We start from the raw sequence: 18,326 nt of genomic DNA on the forward strand, positions 1-18,326 counted from the left end.
ACTTGCTGTTAATAAAAAGTGAAGAAAGGAATGCATAATCCTCACCTTTGGGTCCTTAATAGAATTTAAACTTTTTTTTAGTTTTCAAAAAACCTTTATTAAAGGCAAGAAGCATTAAACACAGCATAATGGGCCGGCAATGCAATATAACATGTTAGTTGTCATGTCAGTTGCAGAGAGGATACACAGCAAGCTGCGTACAACCACAGCGGGCCGGCCGCGTAGAGTGGGATGAGGAACACTAACATCGATAAGCAATCTTGAGGCAATGAGCTCCTATAGAACAGCAACAAACAATAAAAGAACAGTACCACTTTTATGCCGTTAAGGGTAAAGACAAATAAAGAAAAGAAAACACGCCGACGTGTAGAATTGAAAGTTTCCTTTTTGCTAACTAGGACATTTTTCATTAACTCCAAGATGTAAGCTTAACTGCTATTAAGCAGGATGAAAGGATGCTGTGCCAGAACATCACTTCCGTAATTCAAGAGTGGACAGGCAAAGATAACAAAAAAACATCCCGCTCCCGGCATTCGTATGTGCCAACCACAAGATGGCGGAGAAACTGTGGCGAGGAACGTGGTCACGTGAAAGGAGCAGCGCGGTACCAAGATTCCACAGAAGCTATAGACTTCCATGCAAAAAGGCAGATAGCAAAGCAGGAATACGCTGAAAACGTCAGCAGGTGAGCAGTACGCGGGCAGGCAGTTCAACTGACACAACGAACTTCTCCTTAGCAAACGCGCGTTGCCCGCATACATGAAACACTTCACTGACCTGGCCTTCCAGCGTAATAGAGCTCCCAAAGTGAACACACGTGGCTTATAGCAAGTTACGAGATAAAAAAAAAAACCTTACGCCCTAAGGTTGACTTCGATCATTGAAATGTCACGCAAAAAAAGGTTCGCAGCGTTGTGTTGGTAAACGTCGCCTATTTTATAAAGGCTCATCAGCTGGCCATTCTGGAATATTGCGACGACAGCTGATGACCGAGCCGTACGGACTGGGCATGCCTCCCTGCGATCTGGCCTTCCTTTTCTGTGGAAAATTTAATAAAGACATATTCCACTTCTCTACCGCGTGGAGAGTCTTAATAAAATTTCCAACACAGAATAGGAAGTCCAGGAAGCACAGTCCGCACGGTTCGGTAATCAGCTGTCACCTCAATATTCCAGAATAGACAGCCAATGCCCCGAGACAACACAAAAGCTACGGTGTCCCTAAGCGGACACGCAGCAATACAATCTCAACAGCAGGGCACACAAGTACATGCAAACAAATTCAGGTAGCCACGTGCTGCTACTTGGTTGCCAAGGACGCTATTTGTACTGTTCACTAAGCTTCAATGGAGACTCTGGCAAATCAACACATCGGAATTCTGTGCGGCTCACTACGATTGGCCTAAGTGCTGCTAATAAGCCAATCCTATGTCACTTAACATGTTAACAGTCCTTCCCACTGTATTGGTTATTCTGAGACCCGGAAGTGCTGTGATTACGGCCAAAGAGCCGTTAAAAGAACAACAACGGGTACTCGGGTGAACGTATGGACTGCCTGTGTAAGTAGAGCAATATGCATATGAGTAGGTAGTACGTTTTGGGGAGTACTCGCGGATTTGAGTCTTTAAATACTTAAATGTATTTTGATTGGTGCCCACTTTTAGTTAGAACAGAACGAAACATTTTAGCGGTGGAGTTAGGTCAGGGTGATTTTTGTCCCCCTGCTCGTGTCTTCTTGTCCCAGCGTTATTCTTTGTTCAGATGTGGGTTAATCTTTCCCAGTCTTCGTTTACATGTCAGTGTCTCCATGTTCGTTTGCGAATCTTCCTCTTACTGGCATGATGGTTTAGCTTTCTGATGTAGGGTTCGGTGCTGAAATGTGGTCCCGGCGGCGCCGCTCAGCTATTTATTTTCACCCCCAAACGTTATAAAACGAGAATAATTTATTTGGGTAATATTTATTATTAAAAACCAATATCTTCTTAGTTTTGGGTTATGTTTCTCTCCTGCTAAGGGTCCTAGTTTAATCTCGTATTGCAGTTGGTTAACCAAGAAGGGCATCGAAGCCCACACGTTACAGTTACTACTATCCAAATTTTTTCTCGAACTAGCAAATTCCCCGTTGTCAATTGAAGTCCCAACAAATAGCAGTACACAGATCTTGGTTATTCCAGAAGCACTTCAGAATGATCACAAATGCAGCAGTCGACACGCGTTTTATCCTGGACTTTTTCAAGGCTTTAAAATCATGTGCGAGATTCATTTGTACCATTTTGTAAAAATCATGTCTCTCATGATCGTACCCACACCATGTGGATAACATCACTTATTACCCGTATAGAGTTACCGCAATGTAAACAAATGATAGAAGATGTGTAAACCAAACGTGAGAATTATTCGGCTGTTTTATTGCACCTTCCAGGTAGATAGTGTACAGTGAAATAACCCACTTGCATATTCGTGCTGAAACATTGCCCTTTTTTGTTGAAAATTTGTACTAATGGCTTGGTTTTAACAGCTGTCTGCAGCTTCCACCAAGCATCAAGGAACACCATCACAGCGTGTGTCGGATCATGTTAGACCCCTCTTCGTGGCGTGGTCCTCCCTGACCCGTAGCAACACCCTTCCGAGCTTTACACCACAACAGACCCCTGAGTCTCCCAGCCTAGCCGACCCTTCCCTCCATGTTACACACACACACGTCCCCGGAACTTCCCCGTCCGTGCCCACTTCCCGGCCCCTAAGATGGCCGCCCGATCCAGCGCGGCCTAGGCCGAGAGGCGCCACCTTGGCTGGAGGACATCGCGCCCCCTTGAGTGAGAGAGGGAGGAGCAGTTTCTCTCACACCTCCAACCTCCCCTCGAGAGATGGGTTTCAATCGCCCTCCGGCCACCCTGAGGGCTGGCTCCACGCCTGCTGTGTGTCTGGGACCCCTCCCGAACCTGACATGAATGGATCAAAGGGCCGCGTGGCAGGAAACCCCAACAAGCGGCCCTCAGGTGCTAAGACCCCAGGATACCAGAACTCCGGAGATCAGAGAGGAGTCGTCCTATGACTGGGGATGCTCGAGGACTATCGAGAGATTCGATTCTGGAACGACGAGATCCCTGCTGACGTGGTCGCGGCTCGCTTGGCAGAGAAGGACTTCTGCTGGAACCACTTGAGCCCTGCTGAGTGACTCGCGGCTCCCTTGCAACTTTGGAACACCTGAGCCCTGCTGAGTGACTCGCGGCTCCCCTGAAGATCGTAAGACCTCCGACATCGTACTTGAGCCCTGCTGAGTGACTCGCGGCTCCCTTGCAAATTTGGAACACCTGAGCCCTGCTGAGTGACTCGCGGCTCCCCTGAAGATCGTAAGACCTCCGACATCGTGCTTGAGCCCTGCTGAGTGACTCGCGGCTCCCTAACTCTCCTGGTCCGGCTGGACCCCAAATATCGCATCATATCACCCGGCTCGAGGATTGAGAGCTGTGCGCCGATACGCACCGATATTGACACTGATCCCGTAAGACTGTCCCGCTACCCCTACCCTGACCGAGACTCTTTGAGCCCTTGCTCTATTTGTAAATACCTGCCTTTGCCGATCATAAAGATCCTTTGAAACACGAGATAAAGAAGCGTTCTCAAGAAACTACGGTGTGGTGTCTGTTTGTCGTGTGGTTCTTGTGGAGTGTGTACGATCCTAGATTCGAGACTCTCCCCCTTGAGAAGTCTCCCGCCAGGGCTCGTCTTTGTAACTAAGGAAGTGGGTCCCAGCGTGGTCAGGTACACTCCCTGCCCTCCCCTGAGGTCGCTTTCTAACATTGGTGGCAAGCGACGGGATACGAGCCGCAATCTAGAGATCGTACAGTACAAGACTAACGCACTACCGAGCAAAGACGGCAGAAGAAACCACCATGAGTACCATTGATGTCGACGCGAGTACGGCATTCCGGATAGAACAACTGGAGGAGTACACACACAAAGAACTAAAGGAATTCTGCATAGAACTGGGAATCGCTACCACTGGTCTCAAAACAAAGGAAGACATGCAGAAAGCATTGAAAGCTTGGGTGGAGTCTGGAGTCCCCCGCACAGAAGGAGCGGCAGCGCAGCCCGACGAACCGGGACTCCCCCAGACAGAAAGCAACAGCAGCCAGGTACGAAGCATCGCACCAGACGGGGGCCTATCCCCGGAAACGCTCGCGGATCGAGAAAGAAGTCGCCACCACGAGCTCGAGATGGCAAAACTGAAGATCGAAGGCGAAATAAAATTGGCAGAAAAGAAACTTGCGGTCGAACAAATGAAAGTACAAGGAGAATTAGAAGAGAAGAAACTCGAGCAGGAAGGGAAGAGACTTCAGCTGGAGCACGAGCGAATCTTGAGGGAGCTCAAACTCAAGGCGAGGAGAACCGGCCCCCGGGGAACCGAGAGATCGGACCCCCGGCAGAGCCGAAAGTCCACATCCCCAAAGAGGTGGTCAAACAATATTACAAAAATGACGACATCCAGCAATGGTTCAAGGCCTACGAAGTTGCCATGACCTCCCACCGAGTCCCACAGAAAGATTGGGGGGCCGGATTGTGGGGTCGATTCCTGAGTGAGGGGAGAGACACCCTGCTCGATCTACTGTCCTCCGTGCAGACTTCCTACAGCCACATGAAGGAGGCCCTCCTGACGAGATACGGCCTCACCCCAGAAATGTACCGCCAGCGGTTCCGGGACTGCAAAAAGATTCCTGGCACCACCTGGGTAGAATACATAAACTTTTTTAGCAGAGCATTCAAAGGATGGGTCAAGGGCAGCAAAGTGACCACTGTGGAAGAACTAACTGACCTCATGCTGTGGGAACAGTTGTCCGCAAATTGTTTTGTGGAACTACGCCAGCATCTGCTCGACAGCAAGCTCGCAGATCCGAGGAAGCTGGCCGTCGAGGCGGATCGCTGGGTGAACACCCGGGTCTCCCGGGGCCCCGTAGGAGACTACTCCCGCACCAGTCAAGGACCACCCCACCAGAGAGGGGGGGGGAATCCAAGGAGGACCCAGGGAAGCCCAGTCCGGTCCCCAGCGTAGCCCCCCGAGGAACCCACCACCGAATTTCCCCGCACCTCCACCAGCTACTGCCGGCCCCCCAGGTAGACAGCACAGGGTGACCATCACATGTTTTAGATGTCAAAAGCCCGGGCACTACGCCAGTGATCCCCAGTGTCCCATGGCCCCACGTATCCCTACCACAACTCCCCCGGCTAGGCAGACAGCGAATGTAGCTCTCGGGGAGGAGTTTGAGGACACAGAGGAATGGGAACCTACTGCCATGACCCTAGTATCCCTGGGAGATAGGGAGATGGTCCCCGGGAAAGCCCTGCCTACCAACACCAAGAAGTACCGCCAGTTAGTAACAGTGAATGGCCACCGAGTAGAGGCCCTCCGTGACACCGGAGCCAGCATCACAGGTGTCCTTAGCCATTTAGTGCAAGAAGATCAGATCCTCCCCAATGTCCTGTGCCCTGTAATTTCAGCAGATAACACTGAGAGCTTGTGTAAGGTAGCCCTGATACCATTCGAGTGGGAAGGAGTAGCAGGTAAATTAAAAGTAGCAGTACGGACCTCCCAGCCTGTTGACTGCCTCCTGGGGAATGACCTGGAAAGTTCTCCATGGAAGCAGGTCGAGCGCCGAACCCACCTCGGGATGATGGGTCTTCCCGAGTGGGTGTGCGCCACCACCCGATCTATGGCAGCCGACTGCCCCCCGACGGGGAGGTCGAGGACGACACTGCCAGCCTCCCCCCTGTGGATGGCGACAGGGCCGATCCAGCCGAGACCTCCGACCTCTCCCTACGAGGAGAAGATGTCGCTGAAAACGAACCCATACTCCCCGACCCCGCACAGATCACCGAGCTGGGTGATCTGCCCGAATTGGCGCAGTGGCGCCACGAGGGGGGCCCCTCCCGAGAGGAGTTCTGCCGGGAGCAAGCTACCTGTCCGTCCCTGGCCGGACCCCGGCAACAGGCCGAAGCCCAGACTGCGGGCGACCAATCCGGAACACATTGGCTGTACTGGGAGAATGACCTCCTTTACAGCGAACAGAAGTCAGCGGAGCTAGGGTCAGCCCGGGTGCTGGTGGTACCCCTACGCTTCCGAGACTTGGCTTGTCCCACGATGTACCCCTAGCAGGCCACTTGGGCCAAGACAAGACGTATAGCCGCCTGGTCACGCACTTCTATTGGCCCAAAATGAAAGCAAACGTAGAGGCCCACTGCAAGTCCTGTCCCACGTGCCAGGCCAGTGGAAAAAGCGGAGGAAAGGGCAAGGCTCCCCTCCAACCATTCCCCGTCGTCAGTACCCCCTTTGAGCGGGTTGGAATTGACATTGTGGGGCCGCTGGACCCCAAGACCTCTCAAGGTCACCGCTTCATCCTCGTCCTAGTGGACCATGCCACTCGATACCCTGAAGCCATCCCCCTACGCACCGTCACGGCCCCCGTGGTGGGCCGGGCGCTGATGGGAACCCAAAGATCGCATCATATCCCCCGGCTCGAGGATTGAGAGCTGTGCGCCGGATACGCACTGATATTGACACTGATCCCGTAAGACTGTCCCGCTACACCTACCCTGACGAGACTCTTTGAGCCCTTGCTCTATTTGTAAATACCTGCCTATGCCGATCATAAAGATCCTTTGAAACACGAGATAAAGAAGCGTTCTCAAGAAACTACTGTGTGGTGTCTCTTTGTCGTGTGGTGCTTGTGGAGTGTGTACGATCCTAGATTCGAGACTCTCCCCCTTGAGAAGTCTCCCGCCAGGGCTCGTCTTTGTAACTAAGGAAGTGGGTCCCAGGGTGGTCAGGTACACTGCCTGCCCTCCCCTGAGGTCGCTTTCTAACAGATCATGTAACAGAATATCAACAGCAAAGCAACCACAGCGTCACATAATCAGCCCATGATATACTCACGCCATATCTTATCATATTTTGGGGGGCAGCCCCATACTTCATAATTCGGCTTCTCCTGGTGTACACACCAGTCTATTCCCTTCCTCCAGACTGCCAACATCCTTTACAACGCATGTCATCACAATGCATTTCATTACAACGCAACCATTACATTGCATGTCTCTACAACGCATGACACTACATCGCATGTCATTACAACGCATACCATTACAACGCATAGTACCCCAACACTTACCCTACTGTTGCACCCCATGGAGTTAGAATAGTAATTTTTACACCTACACTATCCAACACTTAAACCTTAAATGCAATGTAATGGTATGCGTGTAATGGTATGCGTCTTGAAGGAATAATGCGATGTAATGGAATGCGTTGTAAATGTAGTTTAAATGCGATGTAAATGTATGTGGATGTTGCATTGTAAAACTGCGTTGTGAATGCATGACGCATGCCTTTACATCTCACATGTGGGCTGGGCAACAAGGCCCATCTTCTACAGTTGGTGAGGGGTCAAATATGTTGCATGAAGATAATTGATCTGACCATCAGAAGATGGGAGGAAATTGCCAATTTTTTGGGCCAAGGACGCCCTCCTCCAGTCATCATCGTCCAACTTGCCCACCCAGTCTTCCCATCTCTGTCTCAGAAGGAAGAACTGATCCACTGCGTTGATCATCAGGGAGCAGTAAAGCACTGATATGGTTCCCTTGCCCAACCTCCCCATTAACGGTTTAGCCTCGACAGGATTGTAGTTGTTGATCTAGTTATCTACTGAGTTGAAGACAAGCCGGGCATGACGTAGCTGACGGTCACAAAAGAGTAGCGTGTGGGAGAGGCAATACTGGTTCAGTAACTCCTGAAATGACATCAGTGTCCCCCCTCGACTAACATCCCTCCAGCTAAGTGATTCCCATTCTGTCCTACTGGGTAAAACCCGGAAGACTGCCACCTGCTGGAGCCAAGTAAACTGCCACAGTGTTGTCATCCCAGTGAGGTGATGGTCCCAGTGGATATGACGCAGGGCAGTTCTCGAGCAAAGCAACAACACTCTGGTACAAGAGGGGAGAGCGGGGGATATTTGGTCACCGTATAGCAGCCCAAGAAGACCATTGAGGGCTATAAGATGTAATTCAACACGGTATACAGGGTCATCCCAACCCCCTTGAACCACTCCTTAATCAGGACCAGGACCGCAGCAAGGTAGTACCCGTAAATATCAGTCATGCTAAGGCTCCCATCCTACGGGGACATTCTCGCAGACGTGAAGGACACTTGGTGCCACTGCCCTGCCTCAAAGAATACTGTCATCCTCTAAGTAAGTGATTGAAACCACTGCTGAGGGATCTGATGGGCGAAGTTTGCCAGAACATGGAGCAAGCATGAGAAACACATAATTTTAAATAAGACAGTGCACCCCATCGGGTTAAGTGGCTGGCGACTCCACTTCCGCGAATCCCTAACCAAGGCCAATGTGAGGGGCTGAAAATTGAGGGACCATGCCAAGTCTGGGATACAAGAGATGTAAATTCCAAGATATTTAAAGGACAGTCGCCGCACCGGTACCACAAGGCACCAGGTAGGGCTAGCAGTATCTCCCGCAACTGGCACCATTAGTGACTTGCACATATTAAACCACAATCTGGAGGTCCCCTAATACAGGCGGAGTATTTCAAGGCATCTGGGGCCCGAAGACTGAGGGTTGCTGAAAACAAGCAGAACATCCTCTGTATAGAGGGTTATGTGGTCCTCCACACCCCCCTCCCACTACCATTCCAGAACATCGAATCTAATCCGGCACACCAGGGGCTCTAGTGCAAGAGCAAACAACAAGTTGGACAATGATGAGTGTCCCTGCGGCTGTAGAAAGGCCTGAAAAGTACTCCATTTACATGGACCTTGGTGGTAGGGACATTGGGAAGGAGAGCCACAAGTCGACAGAAGGAGGATCCAAAGCCAGCCTGTTGTAGTACGGACTCTAGAAAAGACTGCATAACGTTGTCGAACACCTTTTGAAAATCAATGAGGAGGGCCAAGGTGCCATCCAAGCTCGGTTGAGCAGGACCACTACCAGTCCTTATCGTTTGATGCAGCGCAGTACCGCCAATCTCTTGATATGATCTAAAAAAACATTTACATTCCAGGAGACCCCTCTGACCGTCTGGGCAGGGCTAGAAAATGGCGGGTCTGTCCAGAGTCCCATGGACGTGGGGATAGGACGGCAAGCAACATCGTGAAGCCTAACATGTACATAGGGATATCTGTGGTGGGTGACGCTTGTAGTGGGAGCCTAAAAAGCAAACCCTTAACATTCCAAATCAAAACAACAATCTCTTACCCCCCCCAATCTCCCCACTGTAAGAAGCTTGCTTTTTTGTGTTGACAATATTTACATTTTTATTAAGTAGATAACCATACAACAAGTACATTCCATACATTTGCATTGCTCTTCATCTAGGTATTTATGTATCTTATGGTATACAGTGCAAAACCATAATAGTAAATCAATCTTGAGTACATTACAATGTAGTACCATAGTTATTATTCCCCCTTCGTTCTTTCCACAGTTCGCTAGCAAATAGATCAGAGTCCAATTCCCCCCATATTTTGACCCATTTCTTTGGGCATCCCCTGCCTTGGAATACCACTTTTTCAACATTACAACACAAATCTAGGTGGTCTTCCCATTTCCCAACACTCGGTGGCTGACTCACACACCACTCCCTTGCTATGTTGCGTTTGGCTAATATGTCCGCCGTCATAAGCCATATCTTAGAGTATTTCAGCCATTTCTGTTCACCTGTCACGCAGGTGATGTGCCATTTAGCCTCGTATGTGACCTCCAGATCTACTACCGCTGACATAACCTTTATTAATTCTCTCTAGAATCGTTGTATCACTGGGCATGTCCACAATATATGAAAAAGTTGCCCACAGCCCCTTGCATGAGGGTCTGTGTCTCTGCGCCCTATCCGGTGCAAAAGCACTCTTGAGCTATATGATCTGTGTAGTATGCACAACTGCACTAGACAAAATCGCGCCCTAATCGCTACATCCCTCGGACTCTGTATCGCTTCTGTCTAGTCATCATCTAATGTCTCTAGTCCAAGCTTCTCTAAGGGCCGTGAGGGAGTCTGTGGAGTTAGTCATTATTTTCCTGTACACCAGGGAGAATGCTTTCTCCAGCATATGGTCGATAAGTAATCTATCTTCTAGTGGAGCGTAGTCTGCGAACTGTTCGCCGTCTGGGATGTGTCTCCTGAGTGCATGCTTTAGTTGAGAGTATCGCAGGAACTCCTTGTCAGACATTTGGTACTCTACCGTCAGGCCCTCAAAGCTTATCATTGTGTGCCCCCTTCAAATGTCCCCTTGATATTCGATCCCTCTAGTCTGCCATTTACTGAATCCTTTTAGTTGGCCCACTTCCTGTAATTGTTCGCAATCCCAGAGTGGCGTTCGCTCAGTCAATTTATCTTTCCAACCTAAGAACGCGGTAGCTTCCCTCCACACGAGTTGTCGCCTCTGGTGTGTGGGTAGTGTGTTGCTCATATAGTGCAGCTAGATATCCTCCCCTTCCCATGTGTTGTTGGTCAACTCTGCATGCTGGTTCCTCTCTCCCTGCAAACGCCCATTTGTTTATAGTTATGAGTTGCGCTGCCCAGTAGAACTTTTTAGGTCTCGCCTGGCGTTGCAGCACCCATGCGTTGCTCGCTCTGCGAGGCCTCTTGTAATCGATAACATTCAGAAGTGGTATGATGGGACTCTGTCCCTGTTTTCGTGCAATGGTTAAAGTTCTTTACGCCGCGCCCGCGTCTTAGTTAATGGGGTTCTAGCGGAGCCCTTCCCGGTTCGCAGAGGAACGAGACAGGGTTATCTCCTATCCCCCCTGCTTTTTGCCTTGGCGATGGAGCCCCTGGCATCCATGATGCGGTCGTGCAAGAGTGTGCGGGGATGGGAGTGGCTCTATACTGAACCGGATAAAACTGCACTCTACGCAGATGACGTCCTCCTCTATTTGACAGATCCCGCTGGGTCAGGCCCACATTGCCTCCGTATTCTACACCTCATTGAACGTGCTTCGGGCCTAAGGCTTAAGCCGGACAAGTCGTCCTTGGTTCCCCTACACTTGTCCCACGAATGTTTCGACTGGCAATCCGAAATACAGGAACCCTATGTCAAGGGTCCAGAGACCTGGTAGGTGTTTGTATGGTCACTGCTTACTAAGTCAGTGTGTACCAAAAATGTGTAAGAAAGAAAAATTTCTTTCTAGAGTCCCCTCACTCACCGGGGTTGCCCCACGGTGACATGCTTCATCATTGGGGCCATCCCAGTTCTCTACGAAAAGGGGCGTGCTGCGACAAGGCGACTACGCTGGAGCACTGGTTTTGTGAGATGACTATGTGTGGTGCAAGTGTGGTGATGGTGGAGTGGGTGTGGAATTAAAAATACCGTGCTAGTGGGCCTCAACAATTTATTTCGCTCCTAGTGTGGTATAAAAAATTAAAAAGGGGTAACACTGTATTCCAACTTTTACTGAGCTAGATCAGTGTCAAGGTCAACATGTTTCAAGCTCCCCCAAGCTTTTCTTCAGGACCATACAGGGTCCAGCCCTGTATTGCCACTCCTGTTTTCAAATGAAAAAGTGTTGCTAAAAACTACTTATTTACAATAAACGCTGTTGTTAATAAAACATGCGTGTTGTTGTACATACGTTTTGTATTTCACTTCGATTTCTGTAAAATAGAATAACAGTTGTTAAATGATGGACAACCCCTTCCAAGAAGGGGAACAACTCACATACATCTCACTCCAACTAGGGCGTGAGTGTGCCCTTGGCATCATAATGATGCGTGCTGGTTTTCAAAACGGTGTAGGAAAATAAATCACTGTGAATAAAGTGGTTTAGTGGTTTCACACACAAAACATATAGACTTAATGTGACTATTGACAAGACACACAACACATACACACGAAATAATATGGCAGATGGTTATATTTACATAAAAGAGTGTATGATTACACCCCATGGTCTTAGGTAAGGGCAGGAACGCCTCGTGGAAACATTGCTGAAAAGGATTATCAAGGTTCAGAGTTAGAAGGCTCCTTTCCTGTTTGCCCGTTTAAAATTGCCGATTTCCTTGCAATCTAGCATAGTTCATACACTTACTTCCTATCGGCAGACCCGCTCGGTACTACCTGGTGCTTCCTCACCCGACCGCATACTGATCTGAACCCGGGCTCGCGGTGTATTTAGAACGCGCGAGCTTCCGGGTTGCCGGGACAACCTCTGTTAAGCTAGAGCGCTCACTTGGGGCGGCCATCTTGGTGGGATGCGATCGCGCTCGGCGCGAGTGTTAGCTAAAAATAGGGATTACTACCGAATGTTGCTGGGTTCAGGGATAAGAAGTATTTTAGAGTGATACTGTGAACTAGGGCATTTTTATACACTAATGTAGAACACAAGTTTTTTTCTCGGGTGGGCGAAGTTCTTTAGATTGATTAGGCTTATTCTTGAAAGAACGGGTATTTTAGCAGTTGATAGATAGGAAGGCTAGTACCTATCTTTTCTGGGAAGGCTGTGCTGGGTCTTTTGATATTGTGGAAAAAGGTATTCATGGTGATAGGGTTTGTTTTTGGGGGGGAGTATTACCATGATATTTATTCAGTTGTGGTTCATACCATCCCAAGTCAATTCATTAGAAAAATTGTCTATGGGCGAAAGGCTCCCCACGGGATTTCATCATTAAGTCCTTGGGTATCTGTATGAAGACGAAACACCCATCTTTGTTCTTTTTCATGGAGGATTCGTTCCTGATTGTCTTTGTTTTTCACTGTTTCTATGACCACCCAGGTTAAATCATTAGGTGTATGGTTCTGTTCAATGAAGTGGGTGGTCATTCTTGTTGTGGCTCGCTTGCACCTGATGTTACTTCTGTGCTCTACTATGCGAGTACTGACCTTCCTAGTGGTCATTCCTACATAGTGAAGGTTGCACGTGCAGGTTATCAAGTACACAACCCCACTGGTATTGCAATTGGAAAAACCCTTTAGTTCCCATCTCGTAGTGTTGTTGAAAATTACGTTTTTGGTTGGGGAAGTCAAATGACAAACACTACAATTGTTGCATGGAAAATGACCATCAGGTAGTGGTTGGGATCTTACTGTCTGGGTTATTGGTGTGGGACGGGTATGTACCAAATAATCCTTCAAATTTTTACCCCGCCTATGACTAAACATGGGAGTAGGTATGTGAAGGCCGCCGCTGTTAAGTATTGGCCAATGTTTTTTGATTATTTTGGACACACTGTCAGAGACTTGATTGTACGTGGTGATACAGATCGGTTTTTTGTCCTCAGGTTGTGTTCTCTCTTTGGGTTCTAAAAGTGCTTCCCTATTGTTGTTAGCCGCCCGTTTTTTAGCCTCTTTGATCATTTTATTTGGGTATTTTCTGTATCTCAGCTTGTTGCTTAAGTCTTCCGCTTGGGTTAGGTAGTCGGATTTTTTGCTACAGTTCCTGCGCAAACGGAGGAATTGTCCAAATGGCAGGTTTTGTTTGAGATGGCGAGGGTGAAAACTATCAAAGGTCAAGAGGCAGTTTCTTGCTGTCTCTTTAAAATGGGTTGTTGTCACCAGTCTGCCTGACTCAGCATGGATGTTTAGATCAAGGAAAACTAGATCGGTCTTGCTCATTGAGCAGGTGAACTTGAGGAAGGGATCCTGTGTGTTGAGCCAGGCAATCCAACATTCCTCTTCGCTGTCAATCATTCAAATACTTGGGGATATGGATGACCTTGCTTCCTGAGCTCAGCTGGGCTCTTAACGTGGCCCCATTGGTGAAGCTGGTTAAGGCAGACCTCAGAAGCGGCAAACATTGCCCCTGAACCCTATGGAGAGAGTCGCCCTATTTAAAATTATGGTACTCCCCGTTTCCTCTACATTCTGCAAAATACCCCCATCGGCTTTCCCAGAGCCTGGTTCCGTGAGCTTGACAGAATAGCCAGCAAGTTTTTATGGGGAAAGGGTATTGCCCGGTTGACGCTCAACGTGTGTAGGATCCCCTCATTCGACGGGGGACTGGGGATGACCCATCTGTACCTATATTATTTGGCCACGCAGCTTCTCTCCATACATGATTGGTTCAATGGGGGTTGGTCAGACCCGGCATACAGGCTCAAAGTCACTGAATTAGGTTTTGCCAAGATCCAGGCTATGTTATATGGGGCCCCTATTCCCTCCCGCTTGCCAGAGGTGACACGCTCTGTGGTGCTGGCCTGGCGGGCTGCTTTGCGCCATACCAAATGGACGCACACGTTAACCCAATGGACTTCCTTGTGGCAGGGGGCCTGGCTCAGAGACGTCAACGCACTACAGGGGTTTAGAGCCTGTGACTTGATAGTCATTTCGCAGCTAGGCGATGTATGGGTGGGGGGTCACATGCGGACCTTTGAGGACCTTCAAGGCAGGGACTCCTTACACCGGTCACAATTCTACAGGTACTTGCAGTTACACCACGCTCTTCACACCCACCTTACGACTGGCATGCGCCTCCCTGATCACAGTCCACCTGAAGCTCAGATAATGTTCGGTGACCTGGGGAGGGGTGACATCTCCCGTATTTACGTACATTGATCAAAATGCTCCTACTTCCTTGGATCGATTATCAATGGGAGGGTTGGATAGGCACCTTAGACAAAGAGGACTGGCACGACGCCCTTATGGCTTCTAAGACGGTCACATCCTCCGCTAGACTGCGCTTAGTGCAATTGTACTTCTTATATGCTGCATATCGCAACCTGACACGCCTTCACCGGGCCGGATTAGCCCAACCTCCGCTTGTGCCAGGTGCGGTTTTAATTCTGCGGATTTTTTTCCACATGGTATGGGAGTGTCCCCGCTTGGAGCGGTTCTGAGGGGAGATTGAGGAAGAACTCACTGAGGTTTTGGGATGGGAGGTCCCCCATGACCCCAAACACGCGCTCTTGGGTATCACTGACGGGATGGATGGGTCATGGAACGAAAAATTGTTTTACACAAAGGCAATGGTGGTTTCAAAAAGAGACATTGCGGCCTCTAGGAAGCTCTCCGAGCCTCCGTGCGTTGGACGCTGGAGGACTGGGGTGGATTGGTGTGCCGCACAGGAGAAGGTCATGTACGAGGTTCGTGGGTGTCCTAAGAAATACCGTTGGGTTTGGGGGAAATGGGTGGGGGTGACAGAGTAGTCATGAAGGGAATGGTCAAATTTATACTCCCATGTGTGTTTTTTGTGCGGAGTAACATGTTGTGTTTTATAATTACTGGGCAGGCACTTTTTTGGACCATTACTGTCATGTCCGTTGGGCGTTTAACGTTGTGACGTTAAATATTATTAATGAGGCTTGGGCCAATAGTTACGCACTGAAGTTAAAATAAAAACGTGTACTTTTTCAACAATCGCGGCACCCGCGCTTTACTTTAGTTAATCGCGGGTGCCGTAATTGTTGAAAAAGTAAAGAAATAGATTTTTTTCTATTTGTTTAGTTTTTCAACAATCGTGGCGCCGACGCTTTACCTTTAACCATGTTAAAGTAAAGCACGGGTGCCGTGATTGTAGCAAAACGAAACAATTAGGACAAAAAAGAGGGGCCCGCCATTTTCTTTCTATTTAGTTACTCTTGTTTTTTAAGACACCAGTGTCTAATAGGTGCTTGACGGTGACTCCAGGGCAGCTATTTCATAGGGTATACTTGCAGCCAATCACACGCTGTCCTGCATGCTTAAGTGTGCTGTAGCCAATCAGTAGAACTGAGGTTCCACACTCCCTCGGGTTAGTACATATCCTGTGTGGAGAGTAGTGTCCGTGGTGCTGTGACCTCCATGCTGTGTGGAGAGTAGTGTCTGTGGGGCTGTGACCTCAGTGCTGTGTGGAGAGTAGTGCCCGTGGTGCAGTGACCTCAGTGCTGTGTGCGGTGCAGTGTCTCAGTGTGTCCAAGGGTTACGGCCCCTGTACTGTGAGGCGTGCAGTATCAGCGGATATTAACTCATAGTGCTGTTTGGAGTGTTGTGTCCATGGTAATGTGACCTCCCAGAGCGCGGTGGCTGCGGTGTCCCAGTTTGTAAAGCTGACTTTCCCAGTGCGGTTTGTGTTGAAGTGGCTGCGGGGATGCCTTCTCAGTGCTGTGGGTTTCAGTGGCTCAGTGTTTCCAGGGGTCTCCGCTCCCGTTCTGTGAGAGTTGCAGTTTCTACGAGGATGTGGCCTCTCGGTGCTGTATTGGGTGCAGTGTCTCTGTGTTTCTAAGAGTCATTGCCCCAGTTTTGTGGGAGTTGCAGTGTCTCAGTGCATCTAGGGGTAGTGGTCTCTGTTCTGTGTGGTTTACAGTGTCTGCGGGGATGTGACCTCTCAGTGCTGTGCTGTGTTGTGTGGGGTGGAGTGTCTCTGTGTGCCTAGGAGTCCTCGCCCCAGTTCTTTGTGGGTTGTAGTGTCTTCGGGGATGTGACCTCTCAGGGACCTGTGGGTTGCAGTGTCTCCCTGCACCTAGAGGTAATGTCGCAGTGCTTTCTGGTTTGCAGTGACTGCGGGGATGTGACCTCTTAGGGCTGTGTGGGTTGCAGTGTTTGCAGGGATGTGACACCTCAGGGCCCAGGATGGGTTGCATCTAGGGGCAGTGGTCGCAGTTCTGTGTGAGTTGGTGTCTGCAGGGATGTGACATCTCCGGGCCCTGTGGGTTTCAGTCTGTGTGTGTGCGTGTCACCGTCTCTGTTCTGTGTGAGTTGCAGTGTGTGTGGGGGAAAAGGACTCCATGTGCTGCTGTGTGAGCTGCGGTGTTTCGGTTTGCCTGGGGAGGACGTCCCTGTGTGTGAGTTGCAGTACCTGCTGGATGTGACCTCTCAGTGCGTTGTGGGTTACAGTGTGTCGGTGCACCATGGGTCCCAGTACTCTGCGAGTTGCAGTGTCTGTGGGGTTGTGGCCCCCTGCTGTGTGGGTTGCAGTCTCTTGCGGTGCCGTGGGGCTGGCGTCTCTGTTCTGTGCAGATCGGAATACCAGCTGGAACTGACCTCTCAGTCCTGTGTGGGTTACAGCGTCTCTGTGGGACTCGGGTTCACAGTCCCAGTTATGTGCGAGTTGCATTGTCTGCAGGGATGCCACCCGTCAGTCCTGTGTGAGTTGCAGTGTCTCTGTGTGCCACTGCAGTTGTGTGTAAGTTGCAGTGTCTGCGGGAATGTGACCTCTTAGTGCTGTGTGTATTGTTGCAGTGTCCTGGTGCTTATAGGAGCCCCCGTTCCAGATCTGTGCGGTGTGCAGTACTCGGTGCGCTTGAAGGTGTTCGTCGAAGTGCAGTATGTAGTGCAGCACCCCAGTGTGCCTAGTGTTTTTTTTTCACAGCACATTTTTTTATTTTATTGATTGATCAGGTAAAAGCATATATGTGGCTCTCCACAATCAGGAGATCGCCACCAAGTATCATGACACGTTTTAGTATTATTGCATAGCCCAATCAATGAAAAGAGTAAAACAAGAACCCCCCCCTCCTCCACCCCCTTTCCCCAACCACCCAACTTCCCACCTACCCACCCCTTATCCCTCCCTAACCCCATGCACGTGATCACATTAAGCCTTCAGTACTTGGTCGTAGTGTGCCCGGTATGGCGCACCTCCCTAGGCCTGAGGGTCATCCTCCACCTGTAGTCCATCCGCCTGTTCTGCTGGAGGGTCCAGAAGCAACCCCCTATACTCCGCCCACCTTTTCCAGATTTTATAATGCTTACGGGGGCATCCTCTGGCCTCAAACACCGGGCGCTCCAGCCCCATAAAGTAGTCCAGTCCAGCCTTCCATGCACACAGTGGGGGGGCTCGCACTCCCTTCCATGCTCGTGCCAGGTCCCTTTTTGCAACGACTAGACCCAGTAACAAGAGCTGGCGCTTGTATATATTTCCTCCTACACCCTCCAATACATGGAGAAGCCCTAATCGAGGGGTGCGGGGAAGATCCCACCCCAATACCTCTGACTAACGACTCCAAACACCACTCCAGAATCTGGTCAGGCAAGCACAAGACCACACAGTGTGCAGCAGCGTACCCCTCTCAACTCTACAGCGCAGGCACTCCAGGGACACGATCAGGCCCGCCTTCCACAACCGTTCCCGGGTGTAATAGGCCCTGTGTAGGTATTTGAATTGGATTAGCCTGAGTCGTATCGCTATGGCAGTCCCTCTTGGGGACTCCAGTGCCTCCCTCCAATCATCATCATCCAAGGGTCCAACGTCTTTCTCCCAGGCATCTTTGAGGGGAAGTAGAGAGGAGGAGCAGTGAGTGACTAGCGTTTGATAGATTCGGGACACCTTCTTATCGCCGAGGTCTCCCATGAAGACTTTCGCCTCCACAGGGCTGAATTCCGGTAACGTCTCCAAGCCCGCAATGCTA

General features: G+C 49.8%; 1 protein-coding gene across 2 annotated transcripts in view; it reads left to right on the forward strand.

Moving 5' to 3' along the window:
- The first annotated feature begins 454 nt into the window (after window positions 1-454).
- The window catches only part of CCDC61 (coiled-coil domain containing 61), a 597,856-nt gene continuing 579,984 nt past the window's right edge, over window positions 455-18,326 (forward strand). Inside the window, exon 1 of one of the 2 annotated variants that reach the window (XM_078660929.1) lies at window positions 455-685. The gene's annotated coding sequence lies outside the window, so the exon portion shown is untranslated. Of the gene's footprint in view, window positions 686-1,457; window positions 1,559-18,326 lie in introns of those variants that run through there. The other variant, XM_078660928.1, reaches the window with a different exon arrangement.

Source organism: Lissotriton helveticus, chromosome 9 (genome assembly GCF_964261635.1).
Source record: "Lissotriton helveticus chromosome 9, aLisHel1.1, whole genome shotgun sequence".
Taxonomy (NCBI): Eukaryota; Metazoa; Chordata; class Amphibia; order Caudata; family Salamandridae; genus Lissotriton; species Lissotriton helveticus.